Source organism: Mastigoproctus giganteus, chromosome 4 (genome assembly GCF_048544385.1).
Source record: "Mastigoproctus giganteus isolate SK-2022 chromosome 4, ASM4854438v1, whole genome shotgun sequence".
NCBI classification, from domain to species: domain Eukaryota; kingdom Metazoa; phylum Arthropoda; class Arachnida; order Uropygi; family Thelyphonidae; genus Mastigoproctus; species Mastigoproctus giganteus.
Window position 1 is genome coordinate 169,548,725 of NC_143578.1, and position 17,042 is coordinate 169,565,766.

Genomic DNA, 17,042 nt, shown 5'->3' on the forward strand with positions numbered 1-17,042 from the left:
ACGGTACTGTTCCCTCATTTTATTATTATTATCAGTTAATTCAACAAACACCCCTGTACAGAAGTTATCTAGGAGGATGGCTCATTCATACATCCAACATAACTTATTAGATAGTAACCTAGAATAAAATATCAGAAAATACGTAAATAACTAGAGGAATAACTACAGTCATTTTACAGATGAATTGAATGTCATAGTCATTCTGTTGAATGGAATATCCTCAGTCCTATAAGAGCCTTTTGAAGACACTATAAAGCGTTCATTACTGGATTTTGAGTTTATGGGCCTTAAAGACTTCTGCTATGAAAACTCTTCTTTTTTGAAATGCGTATGCTTCATTATATAAGTAGTTTGGTGTATAGATCCGCTGCAATGACCTTCCTGTAAGTTCTGTCACGGCAGTACCTGTTCGGTAGATTTTGAAGTCTCTAAAGAGCTCCAGAGTATTGGCAGGAAACATCCGCCTTAATCCATCCATGTTAAAAATGGAGAGTGCTACGGAGACAACGAGGGTAGTGAAGGCGGGCTCCAGAGCGGGGCCTGACCACAAGATTTTGAATTTGAGGGCCATCTGACTCCCAGTCAGAAGTTCTGCCAGAGTGCAGTGTTATTTAAGCTTACCATCTCAATCCACGGAGCTAAGTTCAAGTTTGTATACAGTATAGTTGTTAATATTGTAAAGGGCTTCCCGGAAATCCTGTTCAGCCACGGGAGCAGCCATTATTCCAGGCTGAGAAACTTCCTAACAATAAACTTCCAATCAAGTATTAAGAACTAGTTTTCTTTACCTCTCAAACATAGCGATTCACAGAGAGGAAGTTGTTCATTATAGAAAGGTGAAAAAAAAAAAACAACAGGTGACTCAAGATTACTAATTCTCACTTGTGCCATCTTGTGAGTATGGAGTGAGTAAACCCAGTTAACAGCCTTGAGCCGTTTATTGATTTTATCCTTACTGTAGCAACACTTGTACACGCTGGCTCTAATACTAAACTCTCCATTTCATCGCAGCATTTCCAACAGCAGAAATAAACGACGGTGCACTTTTACCAAAGTGAATGTTCTTTCTTTATAATGTCCGTAATTTGCATTTTTCTTGTTCAGTTTTCTCAATGAAAAACCCGAGTTTCAATAGGAAAACTCCGGCCAACCTTTTCTCCATACCGATTATCTCAGTCATAGTTGAAATTCCATCTAGAAATCGAACCAAGGCCTTTTCCATACAGCGTGCAAGAAAGGTTGTCATAACCACCACTTTAATACGAAGCTTAAAAGAACGATCATTAGCTCAGGCCTTCAAAGATAGAAGAAATTTATGACTTTCTTAATTCAGCGTGGTTGTAGGCCTCAGCGGTACGCTCGTATTGTTCTTAATTTAAAACCATCAACTTTTGCATCCATTTAAACGATTCATATAACACAAAAAAAATTGAAATTAAATTTAGCCTTCGATTCAGAATAAAACTTGAAATTAACCAGCTTACCTTGTTTATTCGACAGAATTTTTATCGAGCACTCTTTCTACAAATAAATCGACTCAGGAGTTTACGTCATTAACTGAATATCTGCAGTCGGCAACAAAAACTGCCTTTCTCGTGACCACCCGCCCATCTTCACCAGAACAAAACGTCCTCTCAACCACTCAACTCGCAGATTCTTCAACACAAGAGGAAACCCTGACAACCGCTCAATCCCAAACTGTCCAAACGACGGAGCACCTTCAGGTCACAACTAGCCCTCCACCAACAGAAGAGGAACATCTGCTAACCAGTCATTCTCTAACTCGCCGAACGACAGGACACTTCCAGTTAACAACCAGATCACCACTGACAAAAGAAAAAACAGACCAACCGACGGCGTACTTCCAGTCAACAACTGGAAGGCCACTAACAAAAGAGGAAACCCTGGAAACAGACCGACCGACGCCGTACGTCCGGTCAACAACTCGACGGCCAGTGACAGAGGAGGTGGTGGAAACCCTGGATACAGACCGACCGACACCGTACGTCTGGTCAACAACTCGGCGGCCACTGACAGAGGAGGTGGTGGAAACCGTGGATACAGACCGACCGACAGCGTACGTCCGGTCAACAACTGGAAGGCCACTGACCGTAACTGAAGAAGAGGAATGGGATACAAGTCTTCCCGATTTCGATATGTGTAAAGGTAGTCGAGAGAATTTAGCGCATAAATCGGATTGTTCTTTATATTACGAATGTCGGAACGATATGCCTCGGCTCAGAAAGTGCCCTTCTGAACTTTTGTTCGATGTCTTTTTTGGATTATGTTTGCATAAAGACAATGTGAACTGCGGAAATAGAAAAGTTCCTTTTCCTTCCTCCATCACTGTAGTTAATGCAACCTAGTAAAGAGGTTTATTTTTTATTAAAATATCATACAAATTAGGGAAGTTGTCTTTTTTTTTGTTCTCTTTTGTAGGATTTGCTATAATTAGAACTTCACGCAAATGTGCCATAAACTTTATTTTATTTCGAAATCTAAAAAAACCAAATACTGAAATGCATTTCATCATGATGTAATACGTTCAGAGACTGGACATGGCCGACCGGGCTAGCCGGGTGGGTAAAGTCCCTGCCTGGCAACCCAGAGGTCGCGAGTTCCAATCCCGCCTCGGGCTTGGTTATCACGATGGTGCCGCACTATCCGGTTGGGTCTCACGGCCACGATACACGAAGGAAGCAGGAAGAAACTGGTTCCTTCGCGTATTGCTCACATCATACGATTAAAAAAAAAAAAAAAATACTGGACATAATTTCAGCGAGACACCCAAAGAAACCAAAATAAAACTTTTCGCGAATTTAAAATTAACATCACGGAAATTTGACAGCATTTCAACAAATTGAAGAGCTCAAAGAGATTTTAAAGAGAAAAATACTCAATAATCCAAAATACGATGAAATCATGTAATATGGATTATATAAATCATTAGAGACTTCTTACAGAAATTGGTGTAAAAGTTGCAAACAGACCATCGATCAAATAAACTTCCCAGCCATTGTGTGACTACTTAATAAAATATCTTATTTTTAATAATCAAGGATGTCCATGACATTATCGATACATGTGACGAAAAATATCAGTGTTCGGGTTGGACTTGTTTTTATCAATATCCGGTACACAAAGTTGGTGAGACAATTCAGAATTCCTGCTCAAACAGAAGAGTTTAGGCCAGGGTTTCCCGGTAGAAAAAGCCACGCAATTCTTACTCAAGACGAATAACAGACACTGCGTTAATTAGCATTGGCATTAGCATTAGCAGAGGCATATGATGCAAGAAAGCAAGCTTATTCAGCATCAGCCAAAAAAAAAACAAAAAAAAAAAAAAAAAACCCACTCCCATTTCACCCCTCCGTTCGTTCGAAATACCTGTCCAGTTGAGCTTTAAATTTGTTTAGGCTATCAACTTCAACAACCAGTGATGGAAGTCGGTTCCACCAACCAACCACCCGCTGGCCAAAGGCAAATTTCCGCACATCTATCCGACATCCGTCCTTCCTCAATTTGAATTTATGCCCTCTGAGGTGATTATTCTGAGAAAGATGAAGAATCCCATTGGCATTGAGCATGCTCAAACCATTCAAAGCCTTATACACCTCTATCAGATCACCTCGCCGGTGCCTAGTCTCCAGACTCTGTAATTTGCAAAACTTAAGCCTTTCTTCGTAAGAGCAACCCTTTGTTCCATTTACTAATCTTGTTGCCCTTCTCTGTACCCGTTCCAGCAGCTCTACATCCTTCTTGAAATGAGGCCTCCAGACCTGTATACAGTACTCAAGATGTGGCCTTACCATTGCCTTATACAAGGGAATAATCACCTCCTTATCCCTGCTAGAAAAATTCCTCTTTATCATTGACAAGACACCATGAGCTACTCTTGCAGCTCGTCTGCACTGCTCAGAGAACTTCATATCTGCCTGCACAATTACCCCCAGGTCCTTTTCATTCTCCACCACTGTCAGTGTAGTACCGCAGAGTTGATATGTTGATCTGGGGTTACTGTTTCCCATATGCAGCACTTTACATTTGTCGATGTTAAACCTCATTTGCCACCTCTCAGCCCATCTGTTCAACCTGTCCAGATCCTGTTGCAGCAGCATAGCGTCAGTATTGTCCTTAACGACCCTGCCAACCTTTGTATCATCTGCAAACTTGGACATTAAACTTGATATCCCATCATCAATATCATTCATAAACACCGAAAACAACAACGGACCCAACACTGAACCTTGAGGAACTCCACTAATAACATTAGTCCACGTTGAGCAGTGTCCATTGATTACCACTCTCTGTCTTCTGCCACTCAACCATCCCCTTATCCATAGCAGCAATTTGCCTCCAATGCCACACTGCTCCAATTTGTGCAGCAGTCTTCCATGTGCAACAGTATCAAAAGCCTTTCTAAGATCCAAATATATAATATCAAAGTTATTCCCTGCATCCAGTTCTTTTGTGACTACACCATAGTATCCAATCAAATTGGTCAGGCAAGACCTGCCCTTAACAAAACCATGCTGCGTCTGAGCTATAACTGAATTCTTGTCTAGATGATCCTGCAGTGCTTCTTTAACCAGTGCCTCCATTAATTTACCTGGAACAGAAGTTAAACTAACAGGTCTATAATTACTTGTGTCAGCCTTTGAACCTCCTTTGTGAATTGGGGTCACATTTGCACATCTCCAGTCCATAGGTACCTCCCCTGAGTCCAAGGAAGCTCTCATAATTATGGCTAAGGGTTTGCTTACTTCCTTTGCTGCCTCCTTTAATATAACTGGATAGATCCCATCCACCCCAGGTGCCTTTTTTATGTTTATCCTCAACAATCTCTCCTCCACTTTCCTCTCAGTTATTACAAAATCATCCAGCTCATTGCCAATGTTTACTTTACCTACATCATTCTCCTTCCTGAATAACTCCTCATGCGTGAATGTAGATGCAAAATACTCGTTTAGATTGTTAGCCACCTGAGCAGGATCCTCAACTGTTGAACCATCAATATCCAGTGGACCAATCTGATTCATCCCTTTCCTTTTCGAGTTCAAGTATGTAAAGAACTCTTTTCTGTTTTTCTTTGCATCCTTTGCCAAGGATTTTTCATAGTCTGCCTTTGCCTGCCTAATCTCCTTTGTGACTTGGTTACAGACCAACTTATATCTATCATAGGCTTCCATGTCACCCATTAATTTGTATGTATCCCATGCATTTTTCTTCTCTGCCACATGTCTCATTAGTTCATCTGACAACCATTTAGGCCTAAACCTTGAACAATATTTCTTAGTTGGTATGTAAAGCCTGGTAGCCTCCAAGATTAGTTCCTTGAATGCTTCCCATTTTGAGTTTGCTGTTGGTAACATCATCAGTTGGTCCCACTGTATAGAATTTAAATACTGTCTCAGACCATCATAGTCGCCTTTACGAAAACAAAAACCCTTCCCTTTACCTCTGATGGTAGTTACCTCCTTGAGTAAATCCCACTTCAACACACTGTGATCACTGCCACCTAGTGGTTCATTTATCTGCAGGTTCTTAATGCATGAAGAATCACTACTGATAATCAGATCAAGAGTATTGCTCCCTCTTGTTGCCTCACGAACATGCTGATGTAGAAAACAATCATCCAATAAATCCACAAAAGCCTTGCTAGTGTGCGAGTGACCAACCCACAAATTCCAGTCAATATCTGGGAAATTAAAGTCCCCCATTATAAGACTCTCTGATTTACTGGCCCACTCTATTTCCCTGTACAATATCTTATTATACTCATCAGAGTCATTAGGCCTATAGCACACTCCTACTCTCAATTTTGATTTCCCTATGCTTATGTCACACCAAACTGACTCGACGCTGCCCTGTCCATCGATGTCGACTGGCTTCACTTCCTTGGACTTTATGTGTTTCTTAATTAATAGCATGACCCCTCCTCCCCTCCTGTCCTGTCTATCCTTTCTATACACATTGTATTCCCCAAATTCCAGTTCCGCATTACTTATATCTGTGTGACACCACGTCTCTGATATCCCAACAATATCTGCCTTTGATGTTTTGAGCAATACCTCAAATTCATCAAATTTATTTACCAAACTCCTAGCATTGGTGTACACGCAGGTATACATGCACCTGTTTCTATTCTTAGCTACCCTAACACAACCCATGTGTTTACTTGTACCGCAATGACTACCAGCAGTCTCTGAAATATCCTGCATCCTGTTTTTCAGACTTCTGCTCATTTGAATAGAAGCAGTGCAAGAATCACTTCCACCTCTGCCACTGGCTACTGTTAATCTATTAGTCCTTGTATCCCCCCCAACTAGCAGTTTTCCGACCCACCTAACACTGCCTCGACAGCATCAGCAAAAATTCTTGCACCCTTTCTATTTAAGTGTATCCCATCCCTGTAGAAGCAATCTCTCCTGTTAACAAGTACAGTCCAGGCTGAAAAAAATTCTACCCCTTGAGCCTTGCACAATCCCTCCAGGGCTGAATTGATCGACAAGGCTCTCATCATATACTCCCTCCTATCGTGTCTGGGCAGAATTGCAGACACTTTCAAGTTCAACCCTAATTCACGGCTTTTTTTCAACAGTGACCTGTACTTGCTAAGTAATTCCGCCGGTCTCCTACTCTTAATATCATTAGTGCCAACGTGTACAACTATATCACCTTTTGTGCCCTTAAAAGATGATATCCGCTCTACAACGTCATCAACCTTTGCCCCTGGCAGACATACCCTGGTCCTATTCCACCTATCCTTTTTACAAAGGATGTTCCCCGTTTCCCTGACAATAGAGTCACCAACAACTACTAGTTCCTGTGGGACCAGCGCATTCTGCCTAGGGGGCTGCTTCTGTGTTGCCTGATGACCAAGTGCAAGCTCTGGCGTTGATGTGGGCAGCTGAGAGCTTGATGGGCCCCTCAATTTATTTCCTTCGAGGGCATCCACCCTGTCCTTCAAGCTCTCATAAAGGCCCATAACAACGCTGAGTTGTCGCCTGATTTCCTTGCACTCCTTACATCGTGCACACACAAAGACATCCCCCTTGGCAGTATCATGTCCCGTACCCGACTGCTCCGCAAACATCAAGCAAACAGTGCATTTTACTAGACTGTGATTCAGAGGGCAACTGCCCCCCCTCAGTTCTCCCCTGAACCACAGCACTCCCATTAGCTTGAGCCTTTTGCTTTGCTGCTCTAGTCAGAGTCATGATTCCGATTTAATTGAATAAAATTCAAAACAAAAATTAAATCCTTAAGTTATATCCCAAAACAGTTATGTTATATATATTTTTTTTCGGTATCTAGTGTTTTCTACGAGTTCCCTTTATACAACTTCCGTATCACGTGTACCACTATAGTTATGTATTAATTATTTGTTAGATTAAGTCGTTACATATATATATATATATATATATATATATATATAGAGTTAAAAGTACAATTTAATTGACAATAAAGTTTATCAAGATTAATAGATTTACTGATTAGTTGACAATATTATATTATGCACTATACGACACTAAGCTTATGCTATCGTGTAAAAATGGCGGGAATTCACGAACGGTATTTCTACGGACTCGTAAGTATTGATTAGCTTCCAAATCTCGCTATCTCAATTTAGAATAAACTAAGGATCCTGACTAGGTCTATAATCTACTTATAGAAGATAATTTGATATAACAGTTGGTTAATAAATCGACTAAATTTGGTTAAAAAAAAAAATTTGGTTTGTGACACGTGGATTTGATACCGTTACCGATACTAAGTAATATCTACAAAATCTCTGTCTAAGTTAAACTTAAAACTAAGTATCGTAACTAGGAATATAAAGCTACTCTTGAAAATAAGTTAATATGACAATTTAAACTAATAAAGCAGAAAATAATTCAGGAAAAACTTCTCTGTTTGAAGAGCTTTAAGGAGCAATGTCCGCACAGGCTAACCTCATAAAACCTATAAGGTTCCTTCGGTCATGCGAACTCGAATCGAGGCCTCTTTCTGCTGCTAGTGGCAAGTCGGCGATCGTAATAACCACTACGCTAACACCGATGGCTCAAACAGAAGGATGAACTTAGGGCAACAGCAAACTTCCATCTATTTGTGAGCAATTTATAAGAGAGCATGCATGAGAAATTTCATTTAAAATAAGCCGATTTCTACGTAGCAAATTATTCCGCAATCGCGCAAATAGCTATCGTCTGGGCATTTCGTCGACCTTGCACTTTCTTTATCAGAGAGCAATCACGAAGTGGGATAACAAATTGTGCGTTTTATTTATTTCAAATCTATGGAATGATTCAAAAGAAGGAACTTCGTATCTGAAGTTAAGCGTCAAAATACTATCAGTTATGACTGATTTAAACAATGTCAATGCTCACTTCGATTCGTGTGCGAGAGCAAGATCAGCTTTTGTCTGCGACTCAAAGATAACGATATCCACTTCTCCAACTGCACCAACAGATAACATGATTATCGTTGACACTTCGCCCGTTCTCATTATCGCAATACAACATCGCTCTTGATACGGCTTTATTTAAATGTTTCACGATTCTGTGCATTCTAAGTGTTGCTTTATTGGTATTTAACTGTAGAAATGCCACATAACAACATCACCACCCATTCCGGCCCGGTCCTTTGTGACTGTATAGCGGTTTCACCGCTCATTTGGAGAGGTCTAGGTTCGATTCCGTTGAATAATGGAAAAATGTCTTAAGTCCTCTTCAGCTAATGGTATATTTTAGCCAGTCTCAGAAGGAGGAAATTTCTCCCATGAGTCATTCTGGGGTTTTTCAGTCCTCACAATATGCAAATCAGTAGTGAACACACACTTGCGCATACATAATACATTTATGCGGATATAAGTTAAGCTGGGAATCGTTAACATAATTATTATATTATTACCCCCATTCCCCACCCACAGAGACTAACCCGTACTTCGCATGAAGCTAGAAAAACATTCTTTTGAATCCCTTGAATTCATTAAATGTGCCCAACGACATTTCCAGTTCGGGTCACAAGTCATTATTATCCAAATTTCTTTTGACTGCCACCTGCCTCCAGTTACGTATACTTGAGACGTTTCTGTATAGATGCGAAAACATGAATTCTGTTTTGTGTCTAACTCTGACTCAAAACACGGTATCACGTTTAGACTTCGACTATGTCTGAATAACTTGCAGTGCATAAAATCATATTTCAAGCTGTTTTCTGTGGCTTTTTTTTAATAATTCCGTTTATTACGCAATACAGAAAGGGAAGAATTTTCTACATCAAACAAACAGCACAATGTTTGCCAGGTTGGACACGAGACTAAGTTAATTCGAGTGATGCAATGCATCACTTGTTAATGGCTATGATTAGCGCTAAGACACTCCTGAATAGAGGAAAAGAAGTGCTAATCATAGAGATAAGCTTTAACATCCACAAACTTTCCCTAAGAATCATAAGACAAAATGAATCACCTGGATGGAAAGTCTAAAATGTTTATTCCTGGAGAATGGTGCGTTGATAATCTCTATTCTTCAACTTTCACTCCATAACATAATAGGGGTATTCACTATATGCTGCACTGTCATCGATCTCGGTTCAACTAAGTTGGAAACTGCAAGAATTCTTAAAATGACTGTAGTCAGTAAATATCAGTGGAAGGAAGAAGATTTGCAGAAAGTTATTCTGGGTTTTCCAGCTCGTACACACGTGAAGAGAAATAGCACTGGACAGAAGGAAAATATCTATACCAATATAAAGTGGCGCTCCAGGGACAAAGTATCGATGTCCCAACGAATCCCCAATTAACTAACAAGTCAACTACTTCTATGTGCAGACAGCCTACGCTTAAGAAATTTAAATAGTCGCCAGATTAGGTTATTTACATCCATGAAAATGTTCATCGAACCTTTTACGCATGAATATTTCGTGTATTCTATCAGCGAAATACAAAAATAGTTTCCTACGAGCGCTTCAGAAAGCAGACACCGTAAAAAACAGTCCACCCCTTCGTTAATAATACTGAAATCCAGACTTCACCAACTTCAGCTGTTTACAAAAGTAGAGAGGAAATCATTTCGGGCATAAATATTCGAAAACAAAGATACATTCGTAAACTTACCTAATTATACATTGTGTAGCTTTAACACTTTTCCCAAAGGAAAAGTGTGAAAGCACTCAATAAACCGCGCCCAGAGATTCCGCCATCTTAAACCTTAAGTAGCGTCTCTGGAATTAATGTTTTCTGGTACTACGAAGCACCTCCTGTAATTCTTCTTAAACTACCAAGATATTAAATCTAATTTCTTTGCGCTTCAGCTTTATAAACAAAAAGAAACTGCGAGACCCAAAAAGGTGGGGGAGGATGAACACATTAATTCTTACCTGAACATCTGTGCTTGAGATGAGGCACCTGCCGCAAAGGATGTTGATAATACGCCACGTGTTTCTGATCTTCTTTAAGACGCTTGAAACAAAACTTGGTGCAAATTCTTTGTCCCGTTGAATCGCTCATCAGGAGAAAAACACGAGGCCCATTGCATATTTCTTCGGCGAAAACAACGTGTAGAAGACAAATTATATCAGCATGCAACGAGAATGTATTCTCTGTCGCCATCTAACTGAAATGTGTGGCATTATAAGCCAGAATTGTCACGTGACCATTCGTGTAACTTTCTGGACAGCCGATTGCAAATATATGCGGTACGGAACAATTATTCTCAGCAGAGTTTCCTCCACTTTCGATCACTGGTTGTTACATTACGACACTTTCTCAATAGCAAAGGTGAGGGTGGTTAACTAACAAAAAACTACAAGATCCAGAAAATTATGCCAAATTTAAACTTTAATAAACGACCATAAATAGGTTACACAAATTACGATTTATATTTGATCTCAGTTTGGCTTCCAGCAATCTGCCCTTCATAGCCATTTAATCATTATAATCTTATTACAGATGATGGTATGGTATGTTACGCAAAACAAAACTATGCGAACTAAGTGTGCACATGGTAGCACTCTTCGCTTCTCCCAAAAATTCGAGACTTCTTTTCTTTTAGACCTTGAATTGCATATTCTCTAAGTGGTTCAAGGTCTCTTTCTCACTTTGTACCTGTAACCCTGATACCGATCTCCCCAATAACACAAAGAACTTTTATGGGCTTCTTTTTTACTTTTGACTCCAAGCCTGAATTAGTCGGTCTCAAGCTTGGACAACAAGAATTTTTCCCAGAAACTCGGGGTTTTTCATCCAGCAAAAATGGCAAAACGACCAGAGAACATACGCAATTTACAGACATATTGCGCATGGGCATTTTATTTAAGTATTTAAGTGGTAAGTTTCTTCCACCAATAGTAGGGTTGGAATAGTAGCATGAATGAGTTTCAGAATATCTAGCGAATAACCTTCAGCTGCCTAAAGAATTTCTCTCGACTAGAACGTTACATTCCGAGCCACTTCTGATTATAATCTCTCACTAGGAATCTCCAGTGACTTTAGTATTTATTATGTCTTCGTGTAAAATGAAGCTCATGTCTTCATTTTAAATATTAATTTAAAATAAATATTATTAAGCAAAAAATATTAAGACTTTCCCTACTGAATTTTAATTTTCCAAAGAAAGAATGATTTTTGTTAAAATTTTGATTATTATAAGATGTAACTGATACTTTACTGCCAGTCATGAACTATTTATGAATTCAAGAATTACTAAACGCTCTCTAAAAATGAAAGCTAAAATTAATTATTTCATCGATGCAGTAGTTTCAATTAGAATGGTAATAAAACGAATTAACCTTGTTCACAGCAGTGGTGTTTTATGTACAGAAAAAAAATTAGCAACTGTTTGGCTTTATTCATTGCAGAAAATACATCAAAGGTTTCAAAACGAACATCAGTGCTGCCAGAATTAAAAGAAACGACCTCTGGATATGGAACTACAGAAATTGCTGCCACCGCCTCCAGAGACCCTCGTCAAAGAACTTCGGAGAATTACATCACTCACCCGAAAGGAAATAGAACATCAGATGATCTCTTCACCAAAGTCTTCACTTTGCATACCTCTAGCAACAACATGACGTCCTTCACTCAAGCAGTCACTTCTCCTAAAAACAGGACTTTATTCACAAGAGATGGCACTTCTCCTTCATCTAGATACATCACAGCTTTCACTTCTCCATACAAAAACAGGACGACATCCTTCACTCAAGCAGTCACTTCACCATCTATAAACAGGACTTCATTCACTGAAACTGGCACTTCAGCTTCATATAGAAACAGGACCACACCATCTGGTAACAAAACTTTATTCACTGAAGCTGGCACTTCTCAATATAGAAACCGGACCACATCCTTCACTCAAGCAGCCACGTCACCATCTAGAAACAAGACGGCCCTCACTGAAGCTGTCACTTCTCCTCCATACAGAAACAGGACAACGTCCTTCACTCAAACGGTCACTTCTCATGATAGAAACAGGACTTTATTCACGGAAACTGGCAGTTCTCCTCCATATAGAAACAGGACAGCAGCTTTCACTGAAACTGACAGTCCTCCATATAGAAACAGGACTTCATTCACCGAAGCTGGCACTTCCCCTCCATATATAAACAGGACAGCAGCCTTCACTGAAACTGATAGTCCTCCACATAGAAACAGGACTTTATTCACTGAAGTTGGCACTTCCCCTTCATACACGAACAGGACAGCAGCCTTCACTGAAACTGACAGCTCTCCATATGGAAACAGGACTTCATTCACTTCTCCTCCATATAGAAATAGGACTTCATTCACCGAAGCTGGCACTTCTCTTCCATATAGAAACAGGACTTCATTCACTTCTCCTCCATATAGAAATAGGACTTCATTCACCGAAGCTGGCACTTCCCCTCCATATATAAACAGGACAGCAGCCTTCACTGAAACTGACAGCTCTCCATACGGAAACAGGACTTCATTCACCTCTCCTCCATATAGAAATAGGACTTCATTCACCGAAGCTGGCACTTCGCCTCCATATAGAAACAGGACTTCATTCACCTCTCCTCCATATAGAAATAGGACTTCATTCACCGAAGCTGGCACTTCGCCTCCATATAGAAACAGGACTTCATTCACCGAAGCTGGCACTTCGCCTCCATATAGAAACAGGACTTCATTCACTGAAGCTGGCACTTCGCCTCCATATAGAAACAGGACTTTATTCACTTCCCCTCCATATAGAAACAGGACAGAATTCTTCACTGAAACTGACAGTCTTCCATATAGAAACAGGACTCTATTCACGGAAACTGGCAGTTCTCCATATAGAAACAGGACAGCATTCTTCACTGAAACTGACAGTCCTCCTCCATATAGAAACACGACTTCATTCACCGAAGCTGGGACTCTATTCAGAAATAGGACAACATCTTTCACTTCAGCCTTCACGTTGCCCTCATCTAGAAACGGGACTGCATTCACTTCATCTAGAAATGAGACAACGTTCGGCAACCGCTTCACTTATATTACTCTTAATTCCCACACTGAAGATGAGCATAAAGGAACACCAGAAGACTCAGATTGGACAACGTCTGTTGAAGGTTTTCGTGCAACTAGTAATACTCCAGGTCAAATAACGGAAAGGACAAAAATTACAGATTTCAGTGGGTCTACGGAAGCTTTTTCTGGAACAGAATATACAGAAGAATATTCTGCGAAAGCTTCAACTCAGACTGTACCTGAAACATTTGAAGAAACCACCACCTCATCTAATCCCAAATACACCTCCCCAATTTCACGGACTAGTTCTACCACATCTGACATTCCACCATGTCAGTCTGACGACCTCGAATGTATAATTGATAGAACAAAGGAAGTAGTTGCTAGATATACTTGTCCTGATGAATATGGACATTTTCCTCACCCAGCGAGCCCTCGACTTTTCATACAGTGTGAGAACTGGTATCCACATGTGAAAATATGCCCGCATAATCTGCATTTTGATCCCGAGGTATGTGTATGCAACTGGCCAAAAATCCATTTATAAGTGACAAAATATTGGTAATTGTATTAAATACTGCAGATATATTTCTAAATGTAAATTTACGTTCATTAAAATAGAAATGTGAGCCTAGTAATTTTCTTCACATTTTTCACTTTTCGTACTATTGCAACTAAGAAATCATGTAGTGGCGTAAAAGATACTTCCTATCACAGTGTTTCCTGGATGAAAATCAGAAGCAAAAGAAACTTCAAAATGATAGTAAATCACTTTGATAATGATAAATTACAAAATTCCTGCTTACTGTTTGATTCCTATCATACAGTAAGTGGACATTTGGTCTATGGCCATTGAGGGAATCGTCAATTTCCTTTGGAGAAAATAAAAGCAAGCCAGCAAGTGGACATTGTAGACTAAAATAAGTTTGAGGTTATACTGTATATTTATATCTGGAGTTTGAAAGTTCTTGAGAGATCGATGTTCGGCAGTGCTTCTTCAGCACTTTAGTTTTAACTGGTCAATTAAACTTACATATTACTGCTTAGCGACAAAACTGCGACTTAATAAGTTGTCCTAACGCTTACGGTCAAGTCTTTTCCCGAAAACCAATGCGAACTGTTATTTTAATGATGCTTCATGAAAGTGATAGCTATTGAGAATGACCTTCAGATCAACAAGCAGATACCGAGTTCTTAATGCAGAGGGTTCTAATATCTGCACTTCGGCTTTCTCGTATACAATAAATATGAGGTCACTATGAAGGTAAACGTATTGCTTCGTGTATATTGTCTGTAAATTGCACGTGTTCTGAGGTCGAATGCTACCCTCGTCTGAGACCGACTAATTCGGCCACGTTGTGAACAAAGCCCATAAAAATTCCTCACGTCATCAGGACTCAAAATCAGGTCTTTTCCAGCCGGTGTAGGGGAACAACGATTCTACTAAATTAGATGTGCGCTAATTTACGTTATTTAATTAGTTATGTCCATAGTTATATTCCGATGTGTTTATTCTTTCCCTGTTCCCGTGTTTTTCTTTTTACTGCAGAGCGACATGATTTCACATGGCCAATATCAACTTCTCATTTCGACCAAGCAATAGAAGAAACCACCACTGTGAACAATAATTTTAGAATAAATTCTCTGTAAGAATTTATCCTTAAATATAGAAACAAATGTTTGCCTGAATTGGTTCCAGAACGTGGTGACACGCAAATAAGTGACTCGCGCTATATTCAATATAAACGGCTTTCATCAATTGATCTCTATCAGAGAAATGCATTCAAGCTTAAAAACAAGCTCCCCTAGTGGAATATTTCTTTACACCTACTCCAGTGTAATCTGTCTAAAGTGTAAACGTACTTTTCGCTTCCGTTGATAACTGATTTATTGGCACAGTCTCTTTCTGGCTAAGACTTTCTTTTTTTTTTTTAATGTTAGAGCATTAAAAACTTTTGACACATGCCAGAGCAGAGTTTTCATGCTACTTAATACGACTGATCTGCAAGTAAAAAGTTTACTATTCTTCTAATTACTCAGGAAATTATAAAAATGCCAAAGGAAATCGGTGTTTTTCTGCAACCTTATTGATTTACTTTCTTCCCAATCTTAACCTTGATAATGTGGATATGTTCTTGGTCTAACTTAAAACTACCTACACACGTAAATTAATTGATAATCAGTTTAATGCTATGCACCTGTCTCAAATTCCCAACTTTCCCACTAGTAAATTCAAATCCTTTATAAATAATAAATAAATTCTCTGTTTATACTCCGGGAGTTCTCAAGGTACAGAGAATACAAGAAACCATTCTCAACAGTCACAAACTTGAACCCTAGTGTCACTCAAGGCAAGTAAACTTAGGCATCCTCGCGCCTGTCCACTTGGCTACGGCGACCTGTAACTTCTATTCATTAATATTAAAACATTAATACTGTATCAATCGTGTTTCCTTTGCCTCGAATAACCATCCTATTTTCTTGTTTCGTTATTGAAAAATTCACTCCTCTTTCTAAAGTATCTGACTAATTAAACCCCACCTAATTAAACGGACTACATCTATTGTAGTATTTTTATCGATAAAATGTTCTTAAAAATGGATTTATTATTTGCAAAATTACCCTATTAAATTTCATTCATATATAAATTTGCGATAAATTTCAGACGGAAGCATTTGGACCACATGTTCGTCAGAACTTTCTCATTATTAATCACAGAAGCTGTCCTAACAATTTGATTCGTGACATTTTCGAACACCTTTTATATGTATATGTGTGCGTGTGAGAGAGATTAAATTCTTAATGCGCTTGAAACATTAATGAAGATGAAATTCGCATTTCTGAGGGCCATAATAATGAAGTACATAAAAATTCGTGGTGCACAATTCATTCATCGAGTCAGCTTTTGAAAATCTAATCTTGCGCTCTTCCATCTTCAGAATTCATTATTCGAGAATTCTGAAGATTGAAGGAATAGGCAAACCGGAAATCGAACCTTGGAACTTGTTGACTTGGCCTTAGAGCACAATTATATGACAATCTACTCTATTCCCACGTTATTTGTAGCTTTGCTGTAAAGTTTCGCTAAAACGCGTACTTCAATTTGGGATAAAATTAGTCAAAGTCCCTCAAGAAAAGTACAAAATCCAGATGTTCCCTATATCCGTTCACAAAACAGAATCTAAACAATTCAGATTTACACAACCACTGAAACTTGTAAACTGCAATGAAATCGATACATTCTAACGTTGCCATCATCGTTTTCCAAACTAAACCTTCCTTGCCCAACTATTGGTGATTTGCTCTTTGTATTTACTGTCTTCTGTTTTTAACACATTTAAGATTCTTCTCTTAGTGATGTAAGTATGCAATCCGAAGATAATTCTTTTACTGATTGGTGACTAATAAAGCTTATATCACTCTACAGCCTCTATATAGAGACTACGAAGAGCTCTTGAATAGATGGGCCCACACACACATTCGGCTAAACGTACTTTAGTCAGTCATCCTAAAAGTGAAAAATGAGAATAAACAAACTAATTGAGTGTACAGAATTTATATTCTT